This window comes from Equus przewalskii, chromosome 13 (genome assembly GCF_037783145.1).
Source record: "Equus przewalskii isolate Varuska chromosome 13, EquPr2, whole genome shotgun sequence".
Taxonomy (NCBI): Eukaryota; Metazoa; Chordata; class Mammalia; order Perissodactyla; family Equidae; genus Equus; species Equus przewalskii.
In genome coordinates this window covers 23,471,865-23,496,019 of record NC_091843.1, presented here as the reverse complement: position 1 = coordinate 23,496,019, position 24,155 = coordinate 23,471,865, and the positions used below count along the sequence as shown (strand labels likewise).

The window sequence follows — 24,155 nt, the reverse complement described above, 5'->3', positions numbered from 1 at the left end:
GGGGTAGGGTCAGGCCACCCAAATCATAGGAAGAGCAATTCCCCAGAGAAAAGTCTGGGTGCTCTTGTGGGGAGAAGGGGAAATGAAATCTAGGAAAGAAGCCAACAAATGTCTGCTCCAGAATCCTGCTGTCACAGTGTCCCAGGCAGTCACTACTCGGGGATCAGACCTGGTCCTCAAGATAAAACCTCTTTGCCATCCGGGACTCACTTTTTTTTCCTTTGGTGAGGAAGATTCTCCCTGAGCTAACATCTGTTGCCAATCTTCCTCTTTTTTCACTTGAGGAAGATTTGCCCCAAGCATCCTCTATTTTCTATGTGGGATGCCTCTACAGCATGGCTGATGAGTGGAGTAGGTCCGCTCCTGGGATCCGAACCTGCAAAATCAGGCCACCACAGCTGAGCTCTTGGAACTTTAACCACTCGGCCCTGGGGCTGGCCCCCAGGACTCACGTTTGATCACTGGACCTGTAGTCTGGAGGTCTGTGTTCTCATCTCAGCTCTGCCGCCCGCCCTTTGGCAGAAATGGTTAACTGTTTGGGCCTCAGTTTCCTCCTGGGGAAAGCCTGGGCGTGAATGCTTGCCAGCACAGAGCAGGGAGTTAAGATGAGGAGCAGCTGAAAGCTGCCTTTATTTAATCTTACTCGTGAGTTCCGCAGCCTCCTTCCTTTCCTCTCACAGACGTCCTGAGAGCTGTCCCCCACCCCCCCACCTCCCGACATTAAAAGTCAATTCATTGAAAATTTCCCTCAAGCTGAAAAAGAACTTCTGTCTCTTCAGCTCCGACTTTTTTCCTGCCTGGCCCTCTTCGCTGGAGGAGGCGGAGTGTTCATACTTTGGAAGCTGGAGGAAGCTAAACAATTCCGCTTGCTGTGGAGGGTGGGTGTGTATTTATGAGTGTGTAGCTTGCTCTCCATGTGTCTCTCTTCTCTCTTATCTTTGGATGGTTCCTGTTTGCTGCCCTCTGCCGAGTATAGATAGGAGAAGGAGGGGAGAAAAGCAGGGCCAGTTTTTCCTTGCCTTTGGTTTTGAGAGAATTGTGAGCTTCAGATGCTGAATTTTCTTCAGGTTTCTCAGGCGATAAAAGCCACAGCATAAAATGACACTAATAAGAATGATGGTGATCTTGATGATGATGATGATGATGATCACGTTAATAAGAATATTATTATTAGCAGCTACCAGTTATTTAGCACTTATCCTACTAGGCATGGGACTAATGAGCCCTTTGCCGTACATCTTGTTAAATACTGATAAACAGGAAGGAATGAACGAGGGGACTCAGGCTCACAGAGGTGCAGGTACTGGCCCAAGGATGCACAGCCTGTGGTTGTGGAGCTGGTATTTGAGCCTGTGGGTCTCTGACCCCACGCCTAAGCCAGACAAAGGACTTGCCCCCACCCCGCCCCTCCACCCACTCCTGGGAGGCTGCTACTGGAGTGCCGATGTCTGAGCAGAGAGGGGAGACCATTGCTCTAAGACCGAACCTCTTCAGTGGCCCAGGAGGAACCCACGAGGTCACTTGGTGGTGTGATCCTCAAGAGAAACCCTACCCATTAGCAAAGTGACTCCCTGATCCTCCTGGACTGAGACCCTGTGGGGCGGTGTGTAGGGCTCTAGCTTTGAAGCTGCACTGCCTGGTTCAGATCCCTGGCCTTGGCTGAGTCGCTTGCCCTCCTGCCTGGAATTCCTGATCTGTAAAATGGGAATAATGTCATCTATATTGGAGGATTCTTTGAGGGTTGAATGAGTCGCGATGGGTAAAGCCCTGAGCACAAGGCTTGGTACAGAACAGGTGCTCGGTGACTGTGTCAGTGCTGCTGCTCATGGGAAGTGCCTAGCTTGTAGAAGGGACCCAGCTCTTCTGGAGCAGGACTCAGCTTCCCTGTGGCTGAGAGAGGGAGGGAGGCCTATATTGTCATTGTCTGAAAGGTGAGCAGTCTGAGGATAGGTGGTTGTCCTAACAGCACAGGGTTCAGATGTGGAGCAGGGCCAGATGGTCTCTCTGCTGCTTGGGGGTGGGGATGAGGTTGTGCACGCACAGGCTGCTCTTTGTATCCTACTCCCTGACTCTTTGGAGTCTGAAGCAGTTGTTGGGGATACCCTCCCACTTCCTACCCTGGGAGAAACCCAGATCCTTTGCATCCTTCTAAGAAGTATTCTTTGCCACCTCCAGGAAGTATTCTTTGGTCACTCCGTCCCCCAGGGGTCTGTCACTGGTCTTAGGCCCCGGAGCCTTGAGTTCCTCATCTGCCTCCTTGGAGGCCCTTCCCAGAAGGTGTGGCCTTGTGTTTCTGCTTCTCCCTCCCTGCACCTGTCGTGTGCCTCTGGGCCTCCACACACACTGCTGCCTTACCTTTTTCTCTCCTGCCTGGCCCCTAAGCCTGACGCACCCCTGCTGGGGCCCCCTTGGGTAGTGTTCTCTACCCCGGGGCCCAGAGCCCCTTATGTAAATGCATCATGCAGTGTAGTAGTCATTTTTAATCTCTCCACACCGTCTGCTCCTGAAGGCAGGACCTAATCTCTGTCCTGGTCCCCAACTCTTCTTTGCCCAGAATATTTGCTGAATGACTGAAGAAGCGAGCAAGTGGGTGAGTGATATGGTTGGCACTTAGTAACTGCTAGCTGAGTGCAGGAACTTAGCCTTGAGGAATGGTTCTTCGGAAACTTGAGAATCCCCGGGGAGCCTGTTAACAATGGAGACTCCAGGGCCCAAGGCCAAGTTGCAAGATTGGGCCAGTCTGGGGTGGACCAAGGATCCATGTATTTAACAAATCCTATTGAGAGTCAACCAGGAACTCTCTTCTCTCTGTCCACATCCCCAGCTTATCAGCACCCCAGGAGGCAGACCTCACCTTCACCAGGGGCCCACCCCACTCTCCCCAGGAACGCTTCCCGACCTGCCTTTGAGTGTGTTTATCTGGAGGGTTTATCTAGAGTTTCCCGAGTTGCCAGCCATCACTCCCAGGGGAGCTTTGTGGTTCCTGTTGGTGTGGCACCTTATCGGATGCAAGCAGTTCAGAGTTGGGATCCAGGATCCGGAATGGGAGGTGCACTTTGAAAATCCCTCTGCCGTGGGTGGGCCGAAAGGACTCTCTGGGGCCCTAGAGTTTTGTTTTCCTTTGATGCCAATGTCTGTTGCTCTTCCAGACTGAGTGCTCTGCCTTCCTGCTGTGGGGGCAAGGGTGAGGGGTCTGTAAGTGGGGCCGGGGGGAGGTACTGAACCATGGGCCTCTTTGAAAAGGGGTGACACTGTGGAGACCCCACAAACCTCTCCCTTGAGCTGGAGAGAGTGTGGGATTGAGAACCAGCCCTGCTGATTCCCAGGCCCAGCTCTGCCACTTGCCAGCTCTGTGTCCAGCCTCTGGAGCTTCACCCTTCTCCTAAAATGAGCACAATGATCACTACTTCATAGTGTCGTGGTGATGATCAGATCACATTAAAGATGAGAAAACTGAGGTGCAGAGAGGTTCAGTGACATAGCCAAGGCCACACAGCTAGGAAGTGATGGAAACAGCCTTCCATCGCAGGTGTCTCACTCAAGTGGCGCACAGCCTGAGGCTTCCTTCTGCTGCCTCGCTACCCACTGGCCCTATGACCTCCAGCGAGCACCCCACTTCCTCCGGACATAAGGATGCCGCAGTGAGAGGTTATCGCTGAGGGCCCCACGGGCCTGGTTCTTGGCTTCATTGTGTTGGCTCTGGAAAGCTCTTCCGTGAGCTGAATGCCCAGGGAGCCGTGCCAGGGCAGGCTTACGGCAGGTCCCACGTGCCGCCTGGGAGCCGCACTCGGGCAGCCTCCCAAGAGCGCAGTTAGCCAGGGTTGTGTTTTTGTGCCGGTCTCCCCGGTGAGTTAGAAATGTCAGCCTCCTCCAAGAGGCTGGCTGCTGAGCACAGGGGGCTGGTGGGACCCCTGGAGGAAGGGGGTTTCTTAAAGGGAACAGGTTGGCAACATCTGGCGGGGGAGTGCGTGTGAAAGTCACTTCCTCCTGCTGAAGGCATTGTATGTGCTCAACTGAAACTGCTATTTTTGCATGTTTCCTCCTGAGTATTGATCACAGTCAGTTAGAATGCGTGTCTGTGTGCACATCTATTTGTGAAATAACCGATTTCTAAATCCAGCACCTAACTCTCATGAAAAGTCAGTAGTTCTGTTCTTGGGGCACCAGGGTCCGTAGTTTGGATTCCTGGTTATTTTATTGATAGTAAACCTTTATGACTGTCTCCTTCAGAGAACTTTTATTATTTTATTTGACCTTTATATAATTGTTTTTAAAAAAATCTCATAACAGAGATGGCGCACTGGTGGCCTGTGGGCCAGATGTAGCCCAGAGCTGTGTTTTGTGTGGCTCACTCAGTGCTGGACCGTAGATGGTTGGCTGTGTTTATTTTCAAATGCTAGTAAGTGGTCAGTATCCAAACATTGGAATAGTTCACATTTAAAAAAAATTTCTCATTTCTGGCTTTTGGGGAAAAACGGAAAAGTCTGGCAGCTGGGCCTGGGTTCTCGTATCACAAAAAGTGGCTGGCTCTGGGTAGCAGCTGCCCGCTCTAGACAGGCCCCAGCTCTCCAGTTGGCCACGGCCCCTGCCACACTTTGTGGCCTCAAACCTGGGTTCTTCACCCTTTTCTGTAACCAGCCTGACCTCTGGAGACATTGAGTTTGGGAGCCCTGCTTTAAAACCTTCGTCCAGCTTGTTCTCTTTATCTCATGGTGGAGGCAGGACAGGCCTCCACTTTAGAGAAGAGAAAACCGAGGTTCGCAGAGCATGGGTGACATGAGTAGTCACAGAGCCTCTAGGTGGAGGCTGTCCTTCTGCCTGTAATGTACTTTTCAGGGAAAAAAAAAAAGATGGTTACTTGGAAATACAAATATATGTACCTCAGGCTCTTGAACAAACTCACTTAAGTTTATATCTGGATGATTCCTGCTCTGCCTGAGCCCAAGAAGCACTTACCTCGCTTCTCTGTGCCTCTCGGTATTCTAAATTGGAGGCCTGCCCCGTCTAGTAGTTTGTTCCAGCTGTGTCGGCCTGCTGTAGGTTTAGTGGAAACGATGCAAGCACAGGGTCCACTTTGTTCTCTGCCTTGTGCTTGTTGGCATGTCAGGAAACCCTAGAATGTGCATTCCAGTTATTGGTGGAATGTTAGGAGTCTATGAAATGAGTAGAAAGACAGCCTTCCCAGCAGAAATGGTGCATGCCACATTCCCTTGTCTCAGGGGTTCTCAAAGACATTGGGGGACGTTTCTGGGAAAGGGAGAGCCTGTGTGAAGGCAGTTGGGGGCCACCCAGAGCTAACTGGGTGAGGCAGTTCAGCTGAACACAGTCACTGTGTCTCTGAGCACAGGGCCCTTTGCCAGGGCAGGAGTGGCTGCAGCTCCACCCCCCTTCAGGAACCTTCCCCTAGAGGTTCCAGGTGGCTGCTGATGTGGCAGTGGGGCACGGGATGTGGGCACAGTCGGTGCGGTGGCCAGTCCTTGGCTAAGAGTTCGCTCTCTCTTTGAGCCCTTGCTCTATGGTAGTGACAGTAACGATCATTCCTTTATTGAGCTCTTGCTGTATGCCATGTACCGTGCCCATGTCATTTCTTCAGCGTTACAAGGGCTCTTACTCTGGTCATTTTGCAAATGGAAAAACTGAGGCTCAGGAAGCTTAAGTCTCTTCCCAGGCCTGCGGAGGAGACAAGTGGTGGGACTCAGGCTCCGATTTCTGAGGCTCAGACTTTGCTCTTACCCACCAAGTTTTACTGACGCCTGTGGCAAGTCATTTAACCTCTCTGGGCCTCTGTTTCCTCGCCTGTAAAGTGGGGACAGTGCCTTCCTGGTGCGAACAGAGCACGGGTGAGGGACTGGTCAGCTTTCTCACCTGTGACTGCCTGCCGCCCTGGCTTTGGCAGTTGTCAGAGCTCGCCATCCGGTGTGTTTTCTTTCCTGTGGGGCAGGCAGGGCTCCCCTGCTCCTGGGGGTAAGGGCCTCCCCACGGAGGCCGCCCGTGGGTCTGGGCTGTGCCGCCCCTGCGTCCCTCCCCACCTGGATCCTGGCTGGGCTGCTGCTCTTCCCCTCCCCTGGCAGTGGGAGAGACTGCCAGGGGACAATGGGGCACATTAAGAAGACTGCCAGGTGCCAAGTCAGAGGTATTAAAGGGATGTTTGACTAGTTTTTTTGTTTTTAATTGTGGTCATAACAGCGTATAACATAGTGAGATTTCAGTTGTACATTATTGTTTGTCATACACCGTAGAAGTATGCCCCTTCACCCCTTGTGCCCACCCTCCACCGCCCTCCCTCCAGTATAAAGGGACGTTTCACTGGTTTTAGCCCTAATCGTCAGGCTTTTGTCTCTCTCTTTCTCTGTAGCAGTTAAGGGGGAGGGAAGCCCTGTGTGGCCTTTCCTCCTGCTGTGGCGTGTGTGGCCTCTGCTCTGGGTGAGAGCATGCCTCTTTCCCCCCTCGCCTGTTCTCACCCCTCTCCTCTGCCTGTGGGTGTCTCTCTGTCTCTCCATCCACCCCCACCCCACCCCAGCTGGCTCTGTACTGTGTCTCTCTAGCAAATATGATGAGAGGTGAGATTGAAGAAGTCATAAGCCCACCACCATGGAATCCACGATTCCAAGGGACTATCTTTCATCTTGCCCTGTCCCCTGCAATCTCATCCCTGCCAAATGGCAAGCCATCTTTGCCTTGAACACCTATAGTGATGGAGAACTCACTCCCTTTAGCTCAGCAGAGTCCTAGGTAATCTGCCATGGTTCAGGGTGGCTTAGAGGGTTTCTTGAGTGCCCACTACCCATCTTTTCATGCTCCTCTCAAATCTTCCCTTTCCCAGAAAGTCTTCTTTGATCTTTCCAGTTAGAACTAATCTCTGTCTGTTGGAAACACTTATAGAATTCAATTTGTACAACTTTAGTGGCATGTGTGTTACACTGCTCTGTTTTGCCATTTCTCTGGGCAGAGGAAAGTTACATTGAAGGAGCCTTCCCAGTAGGACAGCTGCTTGGGTGAGGTTCCACCTGGAGAGAAGGGATCCCAGAGAGCTGCCATGTGGGCCTAGGCTTCCTCCCGTCTCTACAGGTTCCATCCCCAGAGTTGACCAGTGTATTTTATGTGTTCTTTTAGTCCAGAGAATATTTTAGGCTTGCGGACCGTACGGTCTCTGCTGTGGCTCCTCAACTCTGTTGTTGTAGCGTGAAAGCAGCCAGAGACAATACATAAATGAATGAGCCTGCTGTGTTTCAATAAAAGTTTATTTGCAAAATCAGGCGGCAGACCGGATTTGCCAAGCCGCGGTTTGCCCACGCCTGTTCTAGTCTCTTCCTGGTGGAGGAATTGCCTGGAGTTACTGTGTGACGTTGGGTAGGTCCTTTTCCCAGGACCACATCTTCCATTAAACGGATGAATGGACTGTTAAGGGTCAAATCATGTCCCCCAAAAAGAGATGTTAAAGCCCTCATCCCCAGTACCTCGGAATGTGACCCTATTTGGAAATAGGGTCGTTGCAGATGTATTTAGTTAAGATGAGGTCGTGCTGGAGTAGGGGGGACCCTTAATCCTATGTGACTGACTACTGTCCTTATGACAAGAGGAGAGGCACAGAGAGGGGAGACGGCCTTGTGAAGACTGAGGCGGAGTTTAGAGTTACTCTGCCATAAGGCAAGGAACGCCTGGGGCTACCAGCAGCTGGAAGCGGCCAGGATGCATCCTCCCCCAGAGGCTTTGGAGGGAGCACAGCCCTGCCAACACCTTGATCTTGAACTTGCAGCCTCCAGAACTGTGAGACAGTACATTTCTGTTGTTTAACAGTTGCCCCCAAATTTGTGGTGTTTCACTATGGCAGCCGTAGAAAACCAGTGCATGGCCCATCTTCCATTTTCTCGTCAGATTGTTTTTTTGTGTGTGCAGAAGTGTGTTTGTGTGTTGTGTTTGGGGGGAGGTGGCTAAAACACGTTCTGCAAAGGCAGGGGTAATTGTCTTAATCTCTTCCAGCTACTTGATTCCCTTTTAATTCATGGGAAAAATCCCCTCTTCCTGGGGAGGATTAGTATATCACCCTGCACGTATGTATTCTTTAACTAAAGCCACTCTCCTTGTTAAGAGAGGAACCTCTTTTTTTTTTTTTTTAACTTCGCTACCAGCCTTGAATACCAATGAGTAACACATGGTGCATACTGCCTTTTACTGTATTATCTTTCTTTTTCTGAGTTCCAGCTACATTGATTTCAACAATTTATTTTTGTTCTGGGTCCCAACTCAATTGATTTGGGGGATTACTGTGTGATAGGTACAGAAAGTGGCCCCTGGCTTCGGAGGGCTCCTGGCCCACAGGGGACATAGCCAAGCCCACAGTGATGTGGTGCACAAAACAGAGCGTGCTTAGTACAGCGGTAGGGGCTGGTCAGGTGGTGTGGGGTCCAGGAGGAGGAGGTCACACTTCCGACAGGTGCTGACTTTCAAGGTGGTCCCGAGGAAAGTTGGGAATTCAGCGAATCCTGTGTACTAGGATGTGGGCCTCTCGGTGGCGGAAAGGGGGGAACCTATTCTAGGAACAGGGAGTGAGCTGGGGTCACTGAACCTTCAGCTGTCTGTTAGTAACTGCAGGGAGGTGAGAGAGGCTCATAGAGGCTCTGATCGGGAGGCTGGACTTCAGGAAGCAGAGAAGCCGTCGATAATCTTGCGCAGAGGATGACCTGATCAGAGATGTGCCTCAGAAAGGTGGATATAGCAGTGCAGGAGGCACTGGAGGTCAGGGGACCAGTTTGGAGCCTATGTGAGTGGAGGGAAAATGGGTCCATTCATTCATCTGCTGTGCCCTGCTGTGGTCCAGATGCTATGCCAGGTAGTGAGGCCATGAAGATGGGTAACTTCCAGCCTCTGAGCTTCACAGACTCATAATAGTAACTGCTTTGCAGGCTGCTTTTGCCAAGTACAGTGTTAAGCACTGTACATACATTATCTTAATCTTCACAGCAGCTCAGTGGCATACACCTCATAAATGCCCCCATTTTATAGATGAGGGCACTCAGCACCAGGGAGAGGAAAGGTTTCCCCCGAGGTCACACAGCTGGTCACTGATGGAGCTGGGATTGGCCTGCAGTCTTGAGCCTTCACCACTACCATTGGTGCTATACACCAAACCTGCTGGTCAGAATACAGCAGGATCTCTCTCTGTGTTATATGTGAGCCAGTTAGTTCAGGTGGGCAGAGCGAGTGGAGCAGGAAGGGCTTCCTGAGGGAGGGAATCCTGGCCTAAGTCTTGGAAGGTGAGTGGGGTGGCTTAGCCAGGCAGGGAAGGGGATGGGGTGGGATGCGGGGCGCAGGGATTCCTGGCAGAGGGAAGTCAAAGTCAAAAGCCCAGAGTGGGGAAAACAGCACGCGGTGTGCAGGGTCTCCCAAGTTCAGTGTTGCAGGCCCCTGAGGAGTAAAGCCAGGAGTGGGCCTGGGAGAGGCTCGGAGGCAGGTGGGGTCAGGTCCATAAACTAGACCCACCCTGCAGTTCCTGGAGGCATGAAGGGGGTCTAGCAGAGAAGTCACATGACCAGATTTGCTTTCTGACGGTCCCGGAGTCCAAGAGTTGAAAAAGACACAGGAGGTCATTTTGTCAGCTACTGTCAGGTGTCTGCCGTCGAGGGCTGGGAGACAGAGGAGCTCCCAGGTCAGGACTCGCAAGGCCGGAGCGCTCCAAGCTTGAGGCATAACTCAGAAGGCTCAGCCTGTTGTATAGCTGGCATGAGAGTCTGGAGTTCTACTTCGTTCAACGTGTCATTTATCCAGCAGCTTTTGACTGAATCCGGAACATGCCCAGGCTGGCTCTCTGCTAAGCACTTGACATTCCAGGAGGAAAAGACATGGTCTCTGCCCTTGAGGACCAGCTGGACCGCTAGGCAGATAGTTCCAGGGCATGGGACGCGAGCAGTCAGTGGCGTGGGCACGGGGCCCCGAGAGCGTGGTGGTGGACGCTCGGTACCCTTTGAGCTGGTCTCCCCACTGCTGCCTCTTTCCTCACTGCTGCGCCCCCGCCCCGCCCCGGCTTATAAGGCCACAGGTTTGCCTGGGTTTGAATCCTAGCTGTGTGACTTTGGAAGAGTTACTGAATCTCTTTGTTTCCTCTGGTTTTTAAAATGAACGCAATAACAGTACCCACCTCACAGGATAGTTACCAGGATTAAGTTAGTTCACACACGCAGAGCACTTGGAATAGCGGCTGCCGTGTAAAAACTGGTCCATAGATGCTGCTATTTTGGGGCCAGAATCCCTTAGCCTAAACCCTCTGCATGAGGCACATTTGAGGATTCAGAATCCTGTTAGTCAGGGTTCAGTCAGGAGGGAGAAACCACCCAGTAATCTGAACACAGAACGTTTAATATAAAGAATTGTTAACCGTGACAGGGGATCGGAGGACTGAAGGATTGGCTGCTATGGAGCAAAGAGCCCTAAATACGTTCTACAGAGTGTAGAAATAGCAGATGTGGGAGCAGCCACTACCCTGAGGGCTGAGACAGAGCACCAGGGAGCGTACTCCCCACCCCATCACCCTCGGAATAGAACTCCTGAGGAAGAGCCCCTCCCAGGGCTGAGAGAGAGGGCTCGAGGAAGAGGCCCCAGGCTGAGGTTCTGACTTCGTTGGAGGGGGCACTACCATGCCTCCTGAATGGCAGAGAGGTACTGTGGTGCCACACCTGTGACAGGTGCAGGGGAAAGCCATTCATGGTGAGGCATCTCATGGAAGGCATTGGGCTACAAAACCATCCAAGGGGAGTGCATGCTGGGGCAAGCCACTGACCACTAGATGCTGCAGCTGGACAGTGGAGAAGGTGTGCCTGCCACAGGAGCCTGGCGCCACAGAAGCTGCCGTGCTGCCCACCTGGCAAGCACACCAGAACCAGGATGAGGAAAAAACCTTTCTCCAGCAATGTCTCTCCGGCATCTTCTGCTAATCACTGTTAACATCATGTTAGCTGGCATGGGAAAAGTGTTTGACGGGCCCAGATCCATTTTCACATGGCAGTCAATGATGGTGGATTTGAATTTGAGAGGCAGTAAACCGATAAGTGACACAAGAATGTTTCTGATTTCGGAAGGTTAATATAGTGCATATGTTGTAGTATGTGATAGCCCCAGTGGGGGGTCCACAGTGGCTCCCTTTAATTAGAACACATCATTTTTTTCTGTGGCAGAAATGTAAGAATATTCACACTAAGTGGATAAGTAAAGACTGTTTAAGTGGCCTCATGTTCATTCATGTCAGGTTTTGTTGCTAAATGAGTTGTTTAAAAAAGTTATAAAAAAAGCTTTTGGATTCTGAAATCCAGCCTAAGGGATAGTTGACCCATATTATTTTCCTTACCTTTCTCCACACAGCAGCAGAGTGGGCTTTTGGAAGTGTAAATTAGCCACTGGCTGTCCTGGGAACACACCACTGGCTTCCTGTTGTTCTAGGTAAATACTGAACTCCAACTTGAGGCTCCCCCGACCCTGACCTTGAACAAGGCCTGGGTTCCCCTGCACAGAGCCCTTGCACATGTCAGTCTCACTGCATGGAGTTCTCTTCCAGGTACCCCACCACATACGTGCACACACACGCACATGCACACACACACACACACACACACACACACACACACGGCTTGGCTCACACTGTGTCACCCTTCAGATCTCAGCTAAGGTGTCTCAACCTCGGGGGCACTTTCTGACTCCCTTCCCTCCCCTCAGCCCTCACCCCAATGGGGCTTTTTTCTTTAAAGTATGTCTTAGTTTGTGATTACACAGACTTACAATTAGTGTGATTATTTGATTAATTAATAATTTGATAAAGCACTGTGAGGACAGTGGCTGTGTCTGTTTTTCCCCTCATTACTTGATATCCCCAGTGCTTTACACAGTGCCTAGCATATGATAAATTTGATAAATGAGAAAATGAGTGAACAGTCTTGGGTTGGATCCTGAGCCAGAAAAGAAAAAATTAGCTGTAAAGGACATTGTGGGAACAGCTGGCAAAATTTGGATATGGACTGTAGATTAGATAATAGTATTGTCTCACTGTTATGTTTCCTGATTTTGATGTCCTTTTTCTTAGGAAATACACACTGAAGAATTTAGGAATAAAGGGTTATCATCATAACTTTCTCTCACATGTTTCAGAAAAAAATTATAAATAGATGGGGAGGGAGAGAGAGAATGACAAAACCAATGTGGAAAATGGTAACAGCAAACATGGAAGAAAGATGTATAGGAGTTCATTGTGCTAGTCTTGTCTTTTTTTTTGGTGAGGAAGATTGGCCCTGAGCTAACATCTGTTGCCAATCTTCCTCTTTTTGCTGAGGAAGATTATCCCTGACATCTGTGCCAGTCTTACTCTATTTTGTATGTGGAATACCACCACTGCATGGCTTAATGAGCGGTGCATGTGTCTGCATCTGGGATCTGAACCCACAAACCCCGGGTCACCAAAGCGGAGCCTGCAGACTTACCTACTGTGCCATCGGGCCAGTCCCCCGTTGTGCTATTCTTGACTCTTTTCTGTAGGTTTGAAATTATTTCACAACAAAAAGTTGTTTAAAATTCAGTGAATAGAAAGAAATGAACCAAAGAGGAAAGGGATGCTAGGAGGCAGACCTTCCAAGTGCAAAGGCAAGAGGGCAGGAAGGGGCTTGGTCCCTTTGGGAACTTGGAGGAGGGCTGTGTAGCTGGAGTGCGTCCCTGGGACTGCAGTAGGCACAGCAGGGGTGGAGCTGGGCCCTCAGCTGGTCAGGTCAGCCGCCCTGTCTCCTAGGAGTGGAGTGCTGAGCTCTTCAGCCAGCCTTAGCTTAAACCATCTACACGCCCCTCTCTACCTCCCTGTGATGGTTTCTCAGTGAAAGCCTGAGTACACGAGACCAGCCCATCTTGGGTCTTCTGTCTGATTTCTCTCTTAGGTTACTAATAGGGAAGCTCTCATCCAAGGCTGAGGATTACTTCTTCTACCCCTAACTATGACTTTCCTGTTGTCTGCTTGCTGCTTAACTCACCACATGGTTCCTGTTTTGGTTATATATTGCTGTATAACAAATTATCCCAGAATGTGGCAGCTTAACACAACAAACATGATTATCTCACAGTTTGTATGGGTCAGGAATTCGGGCTGAGCTGGGTGGTTGTGCCTCACAGTAGGTCTCATGAGATTGCCGACAGGATGTTGGCCAGGGCTGCAGTCATCTGAGCATCTCAGTCATCTGACTGGGGTGGGAGATCTGCTTCCAAGAGGGCTCACTCTCATGGCTGCTGGCGGGAGGCCTCAGCTCAACGCCTCGACTGCTCCATAAGGAAGCTTGAGTGTCCTTATTGCACGGCAGCCAGCTTCCCCCAGAGCAGGTGATCTGAGAGAGAGAGAGCAAGCAGGAAGCCACGATTCCTTCTGTGACCTAGTCTCTGAAGTTGCGCATCGTCATTGACACTTTGTTCTGTTAGTTAGAAGCGAGTCACTGAGTTCAGCCTACATGCAGGGAGAGGAGAATCAGACCCCACTTCTCGAGGGGAGGAGTGTGAAAGAGCTTGTGGACGTTTTAAAACCACCACAGTTCCCGAGGGCCTACTGTGCGCTTGGCACTATAGGTGGTTCAGGGGATCCAAGGCATGGATCAGTGTCTGCCCTGGAGAAGTTCACATCTGCTTAGGGAAGCGGGACATGCTCCAAAATCGGTCATAAGAACCAAGATATTCCATGGCAAACTAAGTCAGAATGGACAGCAAAGGAGAGCTCTTCGGAGCAGGTGACACCCGAGCTGGGCCTTCACGGATGAGCAGCTCTTCCCTTGGTTCTTGACCCTGATTATTGGCACTGTCGTACAAGGATAATGAATACTGATGGTAGCGTTCGAGCCTTCCCACCGTGACGGGCGCTGTGCCAAGCAGGAGTGCCTTGTAGCACATCTCCATTTGTGAATAACGGTCCTTGGACTTATGCAGGGGGCAGTCCTGAGGCCAAGCCTTCATTTATGATATCTCATTTATTGCTTGGAACTGTCTCATGGGGTCGCTGTTATTATCCTCATTGTACAGATTACAAAAGTAAGGTTTAGAAAAATTAAGAAACTTATGCAGGATCACACAGCTACTAAGTGGCAGAGGGGTTAAGACCACAGGCCCCTGTGGGTTTAAATTTCAGCTTCTCTACTTTAGAGCTTTAGAGCCTTGAGCAAGCGACTTTAACCTCTGCCTCAGTTTTCTCCTCTGTAATATGCATATAAAATTGTTTAACGTGAGCGCACTGCCTGGCGTGTGGTAAGCATCAGCTACTGCTGTCATCAGCTCAGAGTCAAACACACAGCTATGCTGTTCTCAAGTTCTTTGCGTTAGTTTGTTATAAAGGGTTGAGATAAGAGAAGCAAGTAGTAACTACAGCCACCTCCAAGCAATTATCCAGGCTAAACATGCCAGCAGGTCTTAAGTTACTGATTTCGCCATTTCCAGTTTTTACTGTGTTTCCATGAGGGTGTGAATGCTTTGGGGGATACCTGCCCATTACCCCCCAGTGTAGATGGTGGCCAAGCTGGGCTTTAGGAAGCCGAACTTTAGTTGGCAACTTTCTTTAGAAGTGCTTTCCCTATTGAGAAGCAAGGAGCACCAGACTGATCAGTCAGGATCTACGTCTGTGCTCTGTGTCCTTGAGCCAGTTACTAAACCTTTCTGGGCTCCCACAGCCTCTGTTACAGGAAGGGCTTGGCAACTCTTCTCGTCTAGGGTTCTCCATCAGAAAGAAGATAGAGAGGGTGTGTTTTGAAAACCATCAAACTCTGGCGCAAGACTTTGAGATTCTTCATTCCCTTCCAGTCCTTTGAGGAATTGTGGCTTCTTTAAGCAATCGGAATACAGAAAAGGCTGTGTGATGGGAGTCACTCCTCCCTACCCACTGCCACCCACACCCTCTTTGCTAAAGCATTTTTGAGAAAAATCAGTTTTAATCTGAATTCCGAGGGTCACAACAGCCTCCAAACAAAATTAAGAACCAGGTGGTTCTCTTTTTGAAAATTCAAATCTGATAACCAACTTAGGGGACTTTTTTAGCATGAATCCTTTCTTCTTCTTTAATGAACTGGCGTTTGTCTCCTGTGCTGGCTCGTTGTGGCACTCATCCAAAGCTTTCATTCACTGTGGTCTCAGAAGCAGTGCACACTCACTCACCACCCATGGGAATGGCAGAACAGACTTTGAAAAAGAAAATCTTCCTCCTTCCATTTCCTCACTTTAGACTAAAACACTTCCTTTTTTAAACTCAAAAGGGGGCTTATTTTTTCTTTTTAAAATTCAGATACTCCTGAGCCAACTTTTAAAAAAAGTTATTGCACATCTCAGTGTATTGATTACCCACCGAGGGTGTGAGTCGTGAATCTTCGGGTGCACAGAGTGACGGGAGGAGCTCAGTCACCTGGAGAGGAGGATCATTCGCGACGTCTCTCCTCCATTTTCCCCTCGTTAAACTGTACTCATCAGAAGACAGAAAGGGAAGAAGAGGAGGAGGAGAAATGTCAGAGAGCAGCCTGGAGCTGTCAGCGATTTCTGCTCTCCGGCAGTCTGACCTCAGAGCAATCCTTCACCCCAGAGCCCCCGTCCCACCTCCACAGTGAGGATCGTGACAGTAAGAGCCGCGTTGCAGGGTGGCGGTGACTACCTGAGAAAACACATGTGGGAGAAACGCTTTTGCCGATGCTGTTAAACCGCTGCTGGTACTGAGATCTGGTTGCGTCCATGTATAACTAGTGGGTTTTTTAAAAATAAATTTTAAAAGAGTTGCTTTTATTTTTAGAAACAGTTTGAGTTGGAAGGGAACCTCAGGCCTCATTCAGCACAACGTCTTCCCCTGGGGAGGAATCCTTTCCGCAGCAGCCCGCAAAGGTAGTCGGCTGGTCTTGGCTTGAATAGCTCCAGGGACACAGAGGTGACAACTTCTCCTTTTTCTTCTTTTTCCTAATCATCCCAGCCCGTTAGTTCTTCTAGATGTGGGATAGACCAGTGATTTTTCTTTCCCCTAAGATAGACAGCCAAAGAATCATGTCATGGTTAGAAAGGCATAAACGTGCCGTGGCATGCATTGTGCGGATCTGCCGTCCGTACATGTTGCTGCTGGAGGTGTGTTAGCTGGTCTCCCAAGTATTTGAATTGCTTGTTCGGGGGATCTGGTGTTCTCTGTACCAGAAGCTACTGAGTTATCAGTGCTGAGGCAGCTGCCCTGGAGCAGGAGGAGGATCTGGCAGCCCTCTTAGCTCTGTGCATCTAAATCCCTTTCTCTTTTGCGGCTGGTGGTTTTTGCAGCTGTAGGTGGATGTGGGTTTGCCTGAGAAGGTCCAGTCTGTGGCAGTAGCTGCCGCCTTCTCTCCTTCCCCTCCTCACTTTCTCCTGTGAAATGGTGGGGGGCGCACTTGGTGGAAAGCCTGCTTGCTTCAGGCCAGCTTCTGCCCCTGGGGTTTTCATTCCATTCTGTTCTAGATGTAATGGGAGGAGGCAGGGCCCAGAGCTGGGGGGACCTCAGAGACCGTCCCGTCGAGCACTTGCTGTCTGCGGAGGTCCCTGTGGGTGCGTCAGGGATTCTGTAAACATAGTTTCAAATTGTGTTAACTATTTTTGAAGCTGTAATAAGAATAATTTTCTTTTAAAAAACCACTTATAGGTATTATATACTGCATTTTTACATACCAAAGGTCACCAGCTTATTCTTCCAGCATCTATTTAATAGAAGAGAACCCTGAGATTGTAGGGCAGCCTGTTTAAAAATTAAAAAAGCAACTACTTATTCGTCAAACACATCTACTGTCCATTAAATCAGAAAGGTTTTCTCGACATTGGACAACTACAGCAAAACAGAGAAATGATGCTTTGAGGCAGATGTAAGCTGTTGTCTCTAACTCCTAAGGACAAATTATTTATGTTGATCTAAACAACCTCATTGTCCTTGTTAGTTTACAGTAAGGAATGTTATTAATTTGAACATTTAAAATTTATAATAATAAAATGCAACTTCCTGGGCTTACTAAGGAAAGACTTTACTCACTGAAAACCTACCTTTCAAAGAACATAGACCTGGCATCACTTAGAGTTGTTTGGGACCCTCTTCTAGTCCATCATGGCTTACTTATTAAATTATGTCCCAGGTGGGTTGGATAACAACATGATATTTGCATTAGAAGTCCTACCTACTGGCAGTTACATTTATATTTTCATGTTCATGTCTAAGCAACTGCTTTTTACTTGTGAGAGGACCCTGGCAGATTGTTCCCTTCTAGATTTTGTTGACTCATGAAAGATTCCCCTCTCCTGTCCTCATGTGTGAGAAATTCTTCCCTCTGCCCAACCTCGGGTGGTCATGCTTTAATTCTAAGACCAGAACCTTTTACCTCCTGTCTAGTTTCTTTCCCATGTGCTCAGAGGCCTGTTGGGCAGGCTGCCCATAAAAATCACTCCAGCAGCTTTGGAGCACCCAGGATGATAAAGAGATCATCACTAGGCCTCCTTGAGGCTGAGCAACCCCCATTTCCTTCCTCTTCCTCATCTCGCTAGATCTCTTTTCCCACATTCTCTGTCTGTCTGGCAGACCTCTCTGACCCCACTCCTATGCTTCCCAGCCTTTGTGAACTACAGTGGCTTCAGCGTAAAGCTCTGTTCTCTATCCCGGTGATGCTGACGGAGCACAAGATTTGTATGTTCTGTGACTTCTGGCAGGTCAGGCCCCCCTTGTGGAAAATGAGGATATGCCCCCAGCCTGCCTGATCACCGGGTGTGCCGTGAGGGCCAGGGAGGCAGTGGCGGTGGCTGTGGCGGGCACCTGAGGGCTGTGGGAATTGGCGCTTGTGCTGCCTCTTCCCTGTGGAGTTGGTGTCTGTGTTCTTTAACCCTTCAGCGCCCAGCCCTGTCTGCTGGTTTATCTGTTCCCTCCTTTCTCATCCCAAGAGAGCGGTGGTAAAGGAGCTGCAGAGAGTTCCAGCTTGCCTTCTAAAGGAGGTAAAGTCAGTGAAAGTTCCCACGTGCACGGAGTCAGCGCATCCCTCCTTCCCATCAGAACAAACCTGGCGAGGGGGCCTCAGACACCACCCCCTCCTCAAGCAGATCACAGGCTCAGCCGTCAGAAAGGCCTGGATTTGGATCTCGGCTCTGTCGTTCATCATGGTTGTATGAACCTTTAAGGAACGTGCTTACCCCTTTTGAGCCTCAGTTTTCCCACCTGTAAAAGGGAGATAATAGTTACCAGCTTCACAGACTTGTGCTAAAGATTCACTGTGGGGCTGTATAGGCAGGCCTTGTGCCTGGCGCTTTGTAAGGGCTCAAAAATAGGTATCAATTTTTTGGTGATAGTTTGGAGCCTGTTTTCGTTTCTACAGATAAACTGGTTTCACTTACCTGATTTGCTCTCACCAGAAATACTGGGGGTGGGCGTAGAGGAAGGGGCAGGAGTCCATGTGATCTGTCCCCTCTGCTCTTCCTGCCAGCTCCCTTCCCCACTCCAGCCTGTTCAGTGGGGAGCGAGCGCAGAGAAGGGCCTCCGCTGTGCAGTCTCAGCCTTCCTGGAGTGGGCGGTTTCCAGCCAGCGGTGACATTTCCTAACAGACTGGCGGCATCTTCTCCCCCGCACCGTCCCGTCCCATCTTGTAGGTCCCTCTCTCATTCCAAAAGTCCTCCCAAGACTTCAAGATGAAACACTTCCATGCTGGGCAGATCATTTTCATTGAATTCAGTTCGCTGTCTCCAGGGCTGAGGAGAGACGTTTTAATTAATTCCAGTCCCTGTGGGCTTAGGGATCAATAGCAGTAAAGAGCCGTGGAATGAATTCCTAGCCTCTGCTCTGCTTCCAGCTCTCTCTCTGACTTTACACCATGTGCTCAAGCCCTCCAGGCCTCAGTTTCCTCCTCTGTAAGATGGGAGTGCCTATTTCCCAGGAAGGTTGGGAGACTCCAAAAAGGGGTTCTGCTCAAAAGTGTTGCAAACTGTAGAGTGCCAGCCACAAGTAAGTTATTATTAAGATCATATTTATATTCCCAAATCCAAATTTAGATTCCCAAATCTTCTGAACCATTTCTGGAACCTTCTTGCTTTTGTTCCTTGATCCCTTAAGATCAGCTAGCAGGACCATCTCCTTTTCTGAGCGTAAGAAAAGCAAGCAGCTCAGACAGAATTAGGCAGGTGGGCATGTAGGTTGGGAGAGGTTCCTGCTTTCCCAGCCCTGAGTTTCTCCAACGGGGAAAAGCGATCATACTAGTGGCACCCGGGAGAAGAAGCCAAAACCCTGGGATTTTCCCTGAGAGTCAGGGCCCCCAACCGTTCTGACGGTCACTGTGCTGGCCCCTCTAACACTGAGCCTTTACAGCCAAGAACAGAAGCCTTGTTTTTTCTAGTTGCTTCTTCCTGCTTTCTTCTCCCGCAATGTATTCTGCACAGCAGACCGAGTGATTTTTCTAAAACACAAGTCTGGTCATGTTCCTACCCTGCTCAGAGCCCTTCCACGGCTCCCTGTAGCCTTGAGGATATAATCCAGTGTTCTGGGGGTGACTGCCCAGGGCCTGCATGACCCAGCCCCTGCCAGCTTCTCCAGCCACCATCTCCTGCCCTCCTTCCAGCTCCCTTGGGTCCAGCCGTGGCCTGTCCACTCCCCAAACACACATTCTCTGCCTGGGCCCCAGGCCTTGGATGTGCCACCAATTTGGGCTTCCCCTGGCCAGGTCCTCTGCATGCTTCCAGTCTCTGCTGAGACATCACCCTCCCCCAGCAAACCGTCCCTGACCGCCCTGCTCCCCTCAGTCTGGGTGGGTTCCTCTGGCACCCTGTGCTTATGGGTGTCATAGCCCCGGCCACATCCCAGGACAGTCGTCCGTTTCCTTGGCAGCCTCCCCTCTCCTTCCACTCCTCCCCCCATGTGTGAGCTCCTTGAGAGCCACATCTGTGTGACATGTTTACTTCATGGCCCCGGGCCCCTAGCACACCTCCTTCCCCGGAGTGCACGCCAAATAATAGAGTGGAGGAATGGACTTGGAATTAGATGCTAATTAGCACTAGAGGAGAAGCCTGGAGGGATCAGGCACAAGCGCGTTTGTCGGGCCTCAGCTTCCTGGCCCCACCCCAGCCTTCCAGATGCAGAATTTCTCTGCGTGTCCTGGGAAGTCTGCATGTTTAATGAAGTGCATGCCCTGGTGTTCCTGATGCAGATTTGAGGACCTCTTTACAAAACAGGAAAGTGAGATCCAGAGAAAGTAAGTGACTTCTTCAAGATCTCAATCTCTCTCTCTCTCTCTGTCTCTCTCTCTCTCACACACACACTCTGAGATGAAATAAAGGCCCTGCGATTTTTCCGCTCCCAAGATGTTGATCTTCAGAAATCCAGGAGAAGCACAGGAGAGAGAATTTTTGTGCTTGTTCTAACCTTAGGTCTGAACTGGGGAATCTTGGCATCTTTTTTATTTCCTTTCCATATAAAGTACTTAACCTGAGAATATGAGCCACTTATTTTTTAAATTCTAAACAATTACTTTCACTCCAAGACTTATGTAATTTTTTTTTAAATGTGGGAAATCCCTGATGTTTCATTTTTCTGTTTTAGAAATGATTTGTAGAGAGTGTGAGTTATCCTGCCTGATGCCGTGAGGTCTATTTTTATCAACATGAGGATGTTGAGACTAACACCGACAGAACATATTTGCTGTTGCTTCTAGTACCGGGTCATGCTGGCTCTCTTTAAAGTTGTGTTGGCACATGTGTTTGAATTAATTTGACCTGCCCACTAGGACAAAATGGGAAGGGAGAATCCACCAGCTCCAGAAGTGACCCAGATAAAGTGGAGCATGTTCAGAGGAAAGCCCTGGGGATGCCAAGCGATGTCTAAAGGGAAGGGCTGAAGACCCTGGGCATTTAGGTTTCCATAGAAGAACCAGTGGCTGTAAATGCCTGAAGTGCTGGAATGGCGGGGAGAGGGACGTGAAAGGAGAGCAGAACCCAGACCTGAGGGTGGGAAAGACCTTCCACTGGAGATACGGAAGAACTTTCCCGCAAATGGAATCCTACCAGTGAGCGTCCTCAAAGATAATAAGTTCCCTCATCAAGAGAAATGGTCAAGGCTCAGGCCATCTTAGGGGCCTGTCACTGTATGTCCTGGGTGAGGGGTAGTCTGGACTAGATGAAGTCCAGGTCCCTGTCTCACTGACTAAAGAGCTGACCCAAATGCCCACAGGCCCAGGCCAATGACCTACTGAGTAGAGGGGTCTCTGGTGGGGACTGTGGGCAAGTGAGAAAAGACTGCTTTTTACTCAGCTCCAGCCGATTGCTTGGGAATGTGGGTTCAGTGACGCCAGATCTTTGGGTTTTTCAAGAAAAGACAGACTTCTGGATGGACTCTCTTGAGTTTTAAATATTGTGTGAGCCAAGTAAAGCCATCTGTGCCCACTGGGTCTTGGCCATGGTCTGCCAGTCTGAGCCCTCTGTTCCAGGATTCTCGGGGTTATGTGTGCTTCAGTCCTTTGGGCGCTTGCGTGTGTGTGTGTGTGTGTGTGTGTGTGTGTGTAAAATGAATGAGGTGGGCAGGGTAGGGATTATCTTCCCATCCAACAGTCAGGGAAACCAGGGCACCTGGAGGTGAAGGGGCTTCCAGAGAGACCCAGTGCAAGGTACTAACAGACCAGGGCTAGAATCGGGGTGAGCCTGAGGAATGGGCAAGATAAAGGATGCACTTTCCTCCTTTGCCAATTCCACTGACATTTCACTTTTAAGCTTTTCTCTTAAAATAACATTTGATGAAGGAGCACTGGGAAGGCCTAGTACTTCCTGGAGGTAGGACTGGAGCAGGGAATTCAGCTTCTCAGGGGCACTTTTCTTCCCCCCTCCATGCAGCCCTCCAGGAGCATGAGTGGCGCCCCTAGGGTCGTGCCGGTGCTCAGTCTGCACATTCACGCCCAGAGCCAGGCAGAAGCTCTGCCTCTCCTTTCTTCCTTGATCTGTGTCTCTAGGCCTCCAGCCATGCCTGAAGTCTCCCGTTATCCCTCTGCTTTGGGGTGAAGCCTTCATGGGCACCCAGGAATCTCTTCAAAATGCATGCAGGAAGAGAGAAAAGGCCGCAGGAATGCAACCTGGCCTCTGTCTCAGGCTCGAAGTATTGGACTGCCAGACACTTGGGCATGAATAACCAGCTTTGCCACGAAGCCAGCCTCAAAAAGCCAGTGATATCCAAACCACATTTATGGCAGGCCCTGCTGCAACTTGAGGCCTGTCTGCCTAATTTCCTGCCTCTTGGCCTTCCTGCCGCTCTTTATGCTGAGACAGCTCTCAAGAGCAGCTTTCGGAGCAACCTCAGGCTTTGCTTGCTTTCCCAGTGAACGGTGTGCTTGCTGTATTTTGTTTTTCAGAAAAGATTTTTTTAAAAAGCATTAGTGCTTTTTTTTTATACAGCTTTGTTGAGGTGTATTTGAAGTACAATAAACTGCACGCTTTAAAGGGTGTAACTTGATCACTTTTAACCTATGTTATACCTGTGAAACCATCATCACAATCGTAATAAACGTTTCTGTCATCCCCAAAAGGTTCTTTGTGCCCCGTAACCTATCGCTTCCTCTGTCTCTGCACAACCGCATGCCTGCTTTTTCTCTAGATAAGCTTGCATTTTCTGGAAATTTATGTAGAAGCACTTATACAGTTTCTGTTCCTTTTTTTTTTTTTTTTAAAGATTTTTATTTTTTTCCTCTTTCTCCCAAAGCCCCCCAGTACATAGTTGTATATTCTTCGTTGTGGGTCCTTCTAGTTGTGGCATGTGGGACACTGCCTCAGCGTTGTCTGATGAGCAGTGCCATGTCGGCGCCCAGGATTCAAACCAACGAAACACTGGGTCGCCTGCAGCGGAGCACACGAACTTAACCACTCGGCCCCCAGTTTCTGTTCTTTTTTGCGTGTTTTTTTTTTTTTTGGCTAAACATGATAACACTGAGATTCATCCATGTTCTTGTGTGTATCGATAGCTCGTTCCTTTTTATTGCTGAGTAGTATTCTATGATGTGGCTGCACGGTAATTTGTTTGTCCGTTCACCTGTTGGTAGACGTTTTCGTTGCTTCTGGCTTTTGGCTGTTACATATAAAGCTGCTATGAACATTTGTATACAGGTCTTTGTGTGGATATGTAGTTTTGTTTTTCTTGGGTAAATACCTACAAAAGAATGGAATAGCTAGTTAGTATGGTAGGTGTTATGTTTAATTTTTTAACAAACTGCCAAATTGTTTTCCAAAGTGGTTGTCTCATTTTGAATTCCCACCATGAGTGTATGAGAGTTCCAGTTGCTCAGCATCCTCGACAACACTTGGAATGATGTGTTTAATTTTAGCTATTCTAGTTGGTGTGAAGAAATGATATTTAGATTTCTCACGTGACATCTACATGCTCTCCTGAAGAGCATCTCTTCTTGTGTTTATTGGCTGTTTTGTATCCTTTGTAAAGTGTCTGTTGAAATCTTTTGCCAATTTTTAATTGGGGCATGTGTCTTATTGTTGAATTTGGGGAGTTTTTAAAATATATTCTGTAGTGGTTGGCCCGGTGGCGCAGTGGTTAAGTGCGCACGTTCCGCTTCAGTGGCCCTGGGTTCGCCTGTTCGGATCCCGGGTGTGGACATGGCACCGCTTGGCAAGCCATGCTTTGGCAGGTGTCCCATATATAAGGTAGAGGAAGATGGGCACGGATGTTAGCTCAGGGCCAGTCTTCCTTAGCAGAAAGAGGAGGATTGGCAGATGTTAGCTCAGGGCCAATCTTCCTTGGAAAAGAAAAAAAAATAAGTAAATATATTCTATAATACAAGTCTTTGGCTGACATGTGGCTTGCAGATATATTCTCCCAGTCCATAGCTGTGGCTTTTTTGTTTTCCTGATGAGGCATCAGTATTGTCTAATAAAATCTGGAGCATATGGAGTTTCCAGGGATAAGAAGAATGTTGAATATGTAACAAATGCAGTAAACCTTAAGAATCCTGTAGAACCTGAATGTGGTACCAACATGAATGAGAGCGTATTTAATATCGTATTGCCTCTTGGTTTGGAAATAGTTTCACATAATTTGAGAAAAACACTGTGTGGGGCACCATACTAGGTCCTAGAAGGGATAGAAGGGAAGGTAGAAGCGTCGCACGTGGACGGTCTTCTCAGGGGGCTCACGTCTGTTGAAGAGGGGGCAGAAGGCG

General features: G+C 49.4%; 1 protein-coding gene across 2 annotated transcripts in view; it reads left to right on the top strand.

Annotated features, from left to right (window-relative positions):
* Positions 1-24,155, top strand: part of GALNT10 (polypeptide N-acetylgalactosaminyltransferase 10) — a 215,582-nt gene that overhangs the window by 5,666 nt on the left and 185,761 nt on the right. The window contains exon 1 of one of the 2 annotated variants that reach the window (XM_070569156.1): positions 20,006-20,201. The exons of the other annotated variant lie outside the window; for it this stretch is intronic. The gene's annotated coding sequence lies outside the window, so the exon portion shown is untranslated. Of the gene's footprint in view, positions 1-20,005; positions 20,202-24,155 lie in introns of those variants that run through there. 2 annotated transcript variants of the gene reach the window in all.